This window comes from Cupressus sempervirens, chromosome 1 (assembly GCF_028749045.1).
Source record: "Cupressus sempervirens isolate cs-2001-9-10 chromosome 1, ASM2874904v1, whole genome shotgun sequence".
NCBI lineage: Eukaryota > Viridiplantae > Streptophyta > Pinopsida > Cupressales > Cupressaceae > Cupressus > Cupressus sempervirens.
Genome location: NC_143118.1, coordinates 521,759,970 through 521,770,270, shown reverse-complemented (window position 1 = coordinate 521,770,270; position 10,301 = coordinate 521,759,970). Strand labels below are relative to the sequence as shown.

Sequence of the window (10,301 nt, the reverse complement as noted above, 5' to 3'; positions counted from 1 at the left end):
AATAACAACCTATGATGCCTTCATCTATACACAATGTCTTTCTAGTTTCTTTCTACTCACACACCCATTTCATTTCATATGATCATCTGAAAATTGTGTCACTCTAAGCTCTCAACTATTTCCTCTCGATTGATCATCTGATAACTATTGAATGAGAGCTTTGAGATAAGCTATATGCATCCATCAAAGCATAAAGGATTTTTTTAGATGGTGTAGATGAAGTAATAGCATTTTCCTTGGGAGACATGCTTGCAAAATGGAACCATAGATAAGTCATGTGAACTATTTGATAGGATGCCTGAATGTAATGTGGTCATCAAAAGTCATGGTTGCTGGATATGCACAAAATAGATATATTGAGAGAATATATTTTTTTAAGTTGAAACTACCTTGGTAGACATGCATGCAAAATGTGGAATCCTAGACAAATAATTCAACTAAATCCTCCTCCTGGAGGAAGGCTACAAAAAATACATAGTTCAATTGAACGGTCTATAGATACCATTAGGATTAGCATTTTGAACAATCCATTAGGATCCTATTATGTATTGGCTACTATTCCTAGATGATTTGTAGTCATACGTGTCATTTTTGTGTCATCACATCTCACCACACTTATCATTGTATAAAGTATTGTGTCTCTACTAGTAGGCATATTCAACCTACAATAAGTTTGTGACAACTAATATTGAAAATCTCTTATTGCAATTTTGAAATAAAAGATCCACTAAGTAGCCAACAAAATTTCATCCATCTTTTATATAATATTGAGCACCACATTTATCATATGTGTTTTCTATCTCAAGGAGCTTAACTAGACTAGTATTGGGTTGATGATGGCCTAATACTACCTTTTTAAGATCCTCAAGACAAGACACATTGACTCTGAGCAGAAAGTATCCTAATAAATTCAAATTAAGTGTGGAATAATTAGCAAAGCTAGAATTCAAGTATTAAAAGGGAATGGAATAAAATATTTAATTTCTTATCGGTTCATGTTTTTTGATTCTGCACTATTCTTTAAAATCCATTTTTCTATTGTCTCACAATCAACTGGATGATGAGCTTCCTTGGAGCACTGAAGAGGTTTCAGTCAAAATTTTAAACTATTTAAGTTTCAATATAATATATTAAAATCAAGAACAATCTGTTGGAAAAAAAAAAGCACCTACCAGAAGGACTATTACTAAGCACAATATAACAGAACTTACATTATAGAAAAAGTCATGTGAATATTTGCAAGTGATATCATAGCACCCACTTCCAATTAAGAAGACAACACCATACTCATAGCCAAGAGCTGGACACCATTTGTTCTACAAGTACATCCAAACAATAGTTTTCAGAAAATTACTTATTTCATACTCTCTACTAACCCCAAAAATACTTCAGAGATGGAATAAAGATAAATCTATTAATAAAAAATAGAAGACGACAACGCGGATAAATTTCTAAATTGATAAACAATAAAACATTTAGCACAAAAGGAATAGATACTTTAAATTATGTAAACAACCAAGAACAAAAACTCTATATATGCTCATATGTGTTCCTCTATAACATCCTATCAAATAAGATTATGTAAAAGAAGCATCAACAATTAAATTATCATTATTATCCCAATATAGGGAACATGGAGTGATCTTCCTAAAGATTACTAAGATGGGAACATGTATATTTGTAGAGAATTATTCAAAAGATGCTACAAAAAACAAAGAAAACTACTCTGCAAACACACTCAAAAGGAACAGTCAAACTAGGTAAGAACCGTGATTAGACAAATTTAACTTCTTTAAGATGACCATGCAAATAATCAAACCTTTCTATTCTCCTCAACATATGATCTGAGAAGGTATCATGTATATTTTTTTCTATCTTCATCAGAGACCAAAGAAAGCACCATATTCTCATCAACAATAGCTCGACATGATGGGACAAGACACCTTAAAGAAAGACATTCGGGTCCATCATTTACAAAAGTGTGAATATAGCCTGCAAAGCACAAGAAGTATGTTATGGCATGAAAGACCATTTCTTACCAATAAATGAAGAGTGTTTCCTATACATCAAACTTACATGATACAAATCATTCTATCCACATGCAAAATTGTTAACTAAATAATATTTAAAATGAGAATGAATGCAATTTCTAACATGAAAGAAAAGTCAAAACTATAACATAAAAATCAAAATGATATACATAAGCATTGATCTCTTCTTCACTAATAATGACATCTACTTTTATAAAAGCAAGCAGAATTTTTTGCCACTTGAAACTTGTCAATAGACACAGACCAACTGAGTTCTAGTACCAATAATTAACTAAAAATGGGAACAACAAACACTGTAAGATGCTTTTTAGGCAGTGAGACAATATCTTTGGACTCGCATCAGACAAGTAAGAAAATCCAGATCTAGAAAAATACACAAGTTTTTCATGTTATCTAGAAAACATCAAAATGAAGCTAAGAATTTCACTAAATGTCACTAAAGTATATCAGATAGCTTTAGCCTTCATTTGTACAAAACAAGCTAGTGAGTCTCAATGAAACTAAGGTGTGTACATAGAATACAATTGCAAGGCTGCAAACAGATAAATTTAGGCTTAATTTATTTGTCTCAAGAACAAGCTAATAAACTGTGTGCCCACAATCTACATTCACAAAAATTAATTGTAACTTTTTCTCTTCTAGATTATGGATTCTCACAACAATTATGTACTACTCTTAGACAAAAAAAAATTATTATCACATAAATCGCTCATTGAATTACAAACTACTGATATCTCGAAGCACCAAAGTTCCAAATGTTCTATGCTATGATAGCTAACATAAATCTTCTGATTTGAAGTCCAAGAAATAGCCTAGTATACCATTAGAGATAAAAATATATCTTTGTTGGAAGAAAAGAACTAAAAATGGAGATACCATCCATGATAGACTCCACTAGAAAAAGAAGGAAAGAGGAAAAACAAACAATATCATTTAGCAGATAGGTGGAAGGAAGAATTACAAAGGTGGTCTTACAAAGAGAAGACAAAATAACAAGGCAACAAAATTAGAATAAACACAAAAATATCATCCTTGGTGACAAAAAAAAATAGCACATCCTAATGACAATTAATCTTTTAAGAGATTCAATGTCCAATATAGATTCTGTAGACTGGAAGAAGAAAAATTCATAGTACACAAATATAATAGAGAAAACTAGTGAATTGAATTCCCTTTGAGAGCCAAAAAGAGATTCAAGAACAATAGTTGCTATTCAAAATGTGAAGCAAATGATACAAAATAGTCACAAACCTAATTGATTAGAGGTGAGTTTCAAACAAAATTCATACCACCATTATTGATAGGCAAAAAGTATCCTGATTAGCTTCTCTAAAGGAGATAAACCTCAAGTTCCCAATAATGTTCTTGTTATGGATAGGGGTGAAAATAGTTTAATATGTCAATTTCTACCATTTATAGCATGCTAGTTTAGCATAACTAGCCAGTTAAATCAAGCATGATTTAACAAGACATCATGGGTACTAGGTTTCAACATTATGGGCTATGCCAGATATGGGTACAGGGCCATAAAATGTGTCCCTCTGTTACACACACACATGCAAACATACACACACACACAAAAGAATATTATAAACATTTTTAGTTGTTGTAGCAACATTATTAATTGTTATTGTTTTTCTGAATCATCCAATGTTATTAACACAAAAAAGCCCTCCCACTTTCCATGAACCATGCTCCAACTTATTGCATTCAAATGGTGATCAAATGAACACAGATCCCCACCAAAAATTTTATTGTTCAAAACTCTCCATCTAGCACTTGCTGTAGTGAAATAATAGGTGCAACAGTCAAATTAGAATCATAACATTGAAATAAGGGAAAATATTGAATCGATTTGTTTTTATGTGAAAATAGGTTGAGTTCATTCACTTTTTAAGTTCTATTTATTTTTTTAGTTTCTTATGGGGGTCTCATGTACTATGGAGCATCTCCTTTTAAGAGAGATTCACCTCAAAATTAGGGTTCATCCCTCAGAATCTCAAGACATCCCAAAGTGCATCAACTATCAATGACCAGGAAAATGGGATATGAGTATATAACATGTGTGGTTGTTTTTAAGGCTTGCATTCACACCTCAGTTAAGTATGTATATTTACTCTTAAATATTTTGCATTAGGCATTATGCTAACTCAAGTGGCATAGGATTCAATAAAGTTGAAAGAAGAAGAAGGTAGTATTCTAAATGATTATGGAAATTTTTTAGGGGTAATGTTAAAGATGAAAGTGGGGGGCATGCAACAATAGAGCTATAATTCTCAATACCAAATCTAATAAACAAGAAATCGAGGGAATTCACACCTTAGTTCCTCAAGATGCAAGATTAAAGCATTTGGATTGTCAACTTTCTTTTGTTTCTTAGATGCATGACCCATAGGTCGAAGTGGTGAAGTTAGCAACAATCTAGGGTGTGCCCTTGAAGCAGATTTCTAGTAAAGCCTCTGCAAGAACCAACCAAATTAAATAAAATAGATGATGTCTTTTATGCAATTAAATCTAACTGAAAAATATATATAAAGCCATGTGTTAATTGAAATCATTAAATTCAGACAAGGAGTTGACATATCCTTCAACTTCATGTCATTTTAGAAGCTACAAGGTTGTCCCATTTTAGATGCTCCATTAAACAAATGCCACTTTGTGTTTGATAAACTCACCTTGAGATTTTCCAAAGCAATTGTAGTGATGTCTTTGTTTGAACCAAGTTCAATTTTGAGAAGTAATACACTAGTCAAAATAGAAGCCTTAGATCCAAGATGCTTAACACAATTACCGTTTACTCTAGCAAACCAACTTTCCCCTACAAATAGTTTAAAGAGCTCCTGAACAAAAAAACCTAAAATAGCATTAATTGAAAAGCTTTTAAATATAATTTTTTTCAAAGACATTTAATGAAAAACTAATATATAGTGAAAGATCCAAATATGCAAGAATCGTTTAAAACTGTTAGCATTGACTCCATCACATGCAACTATTGCACAATTTTGTGATGCATTGGTGTTTGCACAACACAGAGAACCAAAATCCATATGCATTGAGCATGTTTGATATGTAATGTATGAAAAGTTTTGTGTTGGCCCATTAGGCTATTACCACTAACTGACCCCATTTGAGTTGAAGTTGTCATGGTAACAAGCACTTTAAAATGAAGTACACGTGAGGTGTATATTTTAATTTAGTTTTGCAATCTCAAAACCAAAATAAAAATAAAATACAAATGTACAAGAAATAAGAAGAAATGATGATTTATGAGACCAACATCCCCATCAAAGAATGTACATTATTTTTTTAAATCAAAGTTATAGTAGCTACTACCCACATCACAAAATATTGTGCACTACAAACAAAAATTTCTCAAATCGGTATCTTGGTTTACCTGACCAACCCAAAGAACTGAGAGCATTTCATGCTCAAGGTACAAATTTTAATCTAATTTTCCTAGTCAATTTAATTCATGAAATGTCAAGAGGAAGTAAAATAAAAGATAAAACCCAATGTGATTCAGTGTCATAGAAATTTATGAGAGCATATGCAATAGGTCACTTGCCATTAAATAATATGCTTAGACAAATTATTAAAATGTCCAAAGAGTGAAACTCAGAGGTCTAGAAACATCAAACGTAATTCATGAAATGTCAAGAAGAAGTAAACTAAAATATAAACCCCAATATGATTCAGAACTGTAGAAATTTTTGAGAGTATATGCAATAGGTCACTTGCCATTAAACAATATTCTTAGAAAAATTATTAGAATAGGAAGTCTAGAAACATCAAATGCGTTAACCAATGCTAATGAAGTTTGACAAACAACATGCATATAATGAAACCCATGAAAGTAATACTCAATGAAGAAGTGTTAATAGTATATAATACCCAAAAACCTAAAGTTGGTTGAATATCAAGAACAAACCACCAACTAGGACTAACATCACCACACAACTATCAATAGTGATTAAAAAGTATCGAAGCTTAATAAAGTATGTGACTTCACTACGCAAGCTTGCTGAAGAATTTAGAAGATAATAAAAAACCTCCGTGTTATTAGTTTTAGGCCATATTAGAAAATCCTCCCCAATTCATGCTCCTGCAATAGTAATTCCAAGTCTCTAGAAAACTTTAATATATATAATGTTGAGCATTATTGCTGAAAAATTAATTCAGTATTAATCAGAAAGGTTGAGATAAATGAAAAATCTATATAAAAAAAAAGCCACTCATTGAAACACCAATTTGTTACTTTTAATGCTTTAGGTTCCTTTTCAACTAAAAGCTAATGCAATTTGAAATAGAATTATAAGTGAACTTCCTATGACATACAGTCAATTGGCCTCCACAATTAACAATTTGTAATTGTTAAAATTCAAGCTGCAATAAAAGAAGGATTTGTGAATATAAACAAAGATAGGAAGAAAGTAAAGAAATTATCACTTCCAGATGTAGAACTTAGCACTATATGTAAGTATGATTGTTTTGGATATTTCAAAAGAGATGATCTAGTAAACCCTCATAAATTGAAGAGAACTACATTAACTACCTCCAAAACTTCAGCTAAATAACATCCAATATCTTTTGATGCTAACTCTACTTCTACCTATTTTGCATTCACATCAAGCTCTGAGAGCCATGATGAAATATTTTTTCCCTTCAAAAGGAAAGCATCTAAGCTACCTTCATCAGGAGATTGTCTATTGGTTCTGGGAATTTCTCTTCCTTCACTTAGACTAGAATTAGCATCCATGTCTTGATTATAAGAAATATATGCTTCATCCTCTGTAGAAATCAATAACATAGCCTATAATGCAATTTCAAAACTCATGAGAACACATTGACATTTGAGCATATAAATAAAAAATTGTAAGAACACAATGGCAAAGATACCAAAAATATTGAGGAGGATGCAATTTTGAATGCTTCAAATCTGGTAGTCAGAGTAGAGAGTAGGGTCACCTCTAAGGAGTGTGTATTGATTTTTATATAAATTTGTATTCTTGTGAATGCAGTGTGAGGGTAGCCAATGATCTGGGGGCTAGAAATGGCAAAGGAGCCAAATTTTCTATTATTGTTTCTACAATTACTCCAACCATGATAGGCCTTGTTTTTCTAGGAACTTGAACTAACATGATGGTCAGTATGAACAACCTACTCTAGAGTAGTATAGAATTGGTAAAAATATTGGTAATCTGCTAAATGGAATCAATGTATAAGTGCGTACCATTTAACTTTAAGCTCATGAGCATTGAGCAATGGGCTAAGAAGATTGTCTTAACATAAAACTCCAATTGCATATAAACAAGATGATTAAGACATGATAAAATTTACTAAATTTTACTTACCTATAAGAGATCACTAATGTTGACAATGAGTGATCCAAGAATAGGGGATACAATAAACCATTCTCCATCTTTCTTAACTTGAAGACCCTCAACTTGATCATCTAGCAGGGCAGTGATCACACTCCCATCTGAATGGGGTCTCAGTCCATTCACAAAATTTGGCTAAGGGCAAGGAGGATAATAATTGATTCTAAGCTGAAGTAGTGGTTCCTTGATAAGGGTTTGAACATAATTAGTATCCAACCCCAAACCCTCAAAAAGCATACCAAGCAACTTATTTGTAAGATTGAGTACCTCTTCTCCATATTTTTCATAGGTTTCCCTTCATTGTCCATCACCAATCAATCAACATCAATTTATACTCCAAATTAAAAATTGCTTATGAATGTTGTAATTAAATTTACTTAACTATATGAGAGGGGTGTTTTTGGCCAATGTTCAACTGCCTTTATAGAGGGTGGGGAGATAAAATGAACAAGGGCATCGACCCAATCCAAGACTGTGTCATCGAATATGTCAAATAAGTGACCATGGCCTTCAAGCATATGAGTACCGAGTCTTACTGGGTACTATCTTCTTTTTTCTTCCAAAGGAAGATCAACAAAATCTTTCGACACACCTTTAACCCATGATCCTTGTCCATCTAATCCAATTGATTAAATCCATCTATGACGATCAAAATTTCCACTCTCCATCACTTGAGAAGTGTCCCTACCTCCTCATGCTCTCACATGTATGACCACACCTACCTAGCGTACTCCTTGTTCAAAGGTGTAAGCATGTTCATACATATGTAGACATCCAAGACTTAACATACATGTTAAGTTTATTTAGGTCCTAGGAATCTTGCTAGAAGTCTTAGTTGCCATAAGATCTTATCTTTTAATGTTGTCAAATTTCTAGAGTGTGTGATATAATTCACTTGTGAATGATAAAAAATCTAGAAGGAACAAGTGAATCTTACATTTTTTCATTACTTCTTGAGGTCAACATGTTTAATATTTGTTATGTTAGCGGTCTCATGTCATAGGAGTAACACACATGCCATGATCTATTATAATTTTGTGTCTTGCCTTGCTTATATAAGCAAAGTATCTCTTACATACTGTAACATCTGATTTCTCAATATAATCAATGAATCATATTGTATACTTGATTGGTGGAATGGCATGTATTGTTATTGGTTCTCTCTTTTGTTTTATGTGGAAGGTAGGTTGGTGTTGCAGATCATAATTGTATCTTGGTTGTTCACTTCGAGGTTTGAATCTGGAAAGCCCCTTTCCAATCTAGATAGTTTCTACTATCAGGTTCTTTCTATTGTGATTTAAGTTTTTTGGATGATCTTATAAATTCCCATATGGTTTTCTCTTGCATTTTAATACAATCTTGAGAATAACAAAGACTAACAAAGATTTGATGATCATATGGCTAATATTCTTCAAAATATTAGCATAACTTTGAAATATGGCTAATATTTTTTCATTAGATTTGAAATGCAGCCTGACTAAAAGTTAAATAAGCCTTCCTTTCATAAATCTATTGATAGTAAGTAGTGACTAGACTCTATCTTACCTTAGACTTAAAATGTAGTTCCTTGAACTGATTTTTTTTTTTTTTAAAGACATTTATTTAATAATAATAAAAATCATGTGAAGGTCAAAAAATAGTTATCAAGTTTCTTCCATTAAAATGCACTTATAGAGTTTCTTCCACAAAAGAGAACTAAGAAAGAAAGCCCTTCAAATAGAAATATGCACAAATTAAATGATCCCTTTGAGAATTCTAAAAAAATCAACATTTGATGAATATATGGCTCGAACAAAACTTTGAAAATTGCATAAACTAAAGCATCCATGACTCTAAAAATCTAGTGTGCATTGAAAAAATGTTTGCGAATGCATTTCCAATTCCAATAGACATAAATGGTTGATGCTATGAAAAAACCATCAATTTAGAGCAGGATTTCCAACTCCTAGTTCATATAGATAGATTCACTATTAACATGCTTTGGATTCTCCAATATAATACTACAAAAAGATGCACTCTAGAAGCACCCAATGGATAAAAAATACAACAACATACCTTAGATCAAACAACTATTTAATTTTCCTTCATAGTAGTCTCTCAACAATAAATTCCATCAAAACTAGCTAGCATTGACTTTGATCCCCTCAATAGTGGTTGTATTCCATTTATTCTTAAATCAAGTTGCATCCACCCCATTATCGAGGATCTGTCTGAAGTATAATTGAGAAAGTATTCCTATGACACATGCTTGCCAAAATAATGGTCATCCACCTCTAGCTCCTTTTTTGTCTTTCTTAGAAATCTAAAGCATTTATAGCAGTAGGTGTGCCCATGTATGAATTGATGTTTTAATTAAATTAAAGAGAAAAACCAATCAATCATCATATCCAGATCTGTTCTTAAAAATAATGAAGGTTAAAAAAATCTATTTTAGCACAAAGATAAAACATGCAAGCTCCCTAAGATTAAATTAATAATAGAAAATACTTAGCTCTCAAGAATTTGAGAAGCGTGCTTAGCTTCCATTATAGCTTCTCAAGTATGCATTTGTCTATCCTTTTGTAGTAGAAATGAGCTGGGGATTCAATAGATCTTCGAAGAAAGCACCTTAATAAAAGGATTAAACCCCAAATTGATTATGGGTGTAATCAAGCTCCATTCCTTTACTCCTTCACTTCTACAGTTCTTGCACTCTATGAAAACTAAAGTGAATGCTTGTGTAGCTCTGGCACGTGCTCTGTGAAACCCTTTTTCATTGAACATGTTAAGCTCATGTTGGTCAAAATTTTGACCCACACGAGCATGGATTTTAAAAAAAATACTTTTCCTTCCATATTCTAACCAATCTAAAACATTTTAATAGATGGTCAAA

General features: G+C 32.1%; 1 pseudogene; it reads right to left on the bottom strand.

Moving 5' to 3' along the window:
• Positions 1-7,402: 7,402 nt before the first annotated feature.
• On the bottom strand, positions 7,403-7,962 carry LOC149578519 (oxoglutarate-dependent flavonoid 7-O-demethylase 1-like; annotated as a pseudogene).
• Between the last annotated feature and the right edge of the window lie 2,339 nt (positions 7,963-10,301).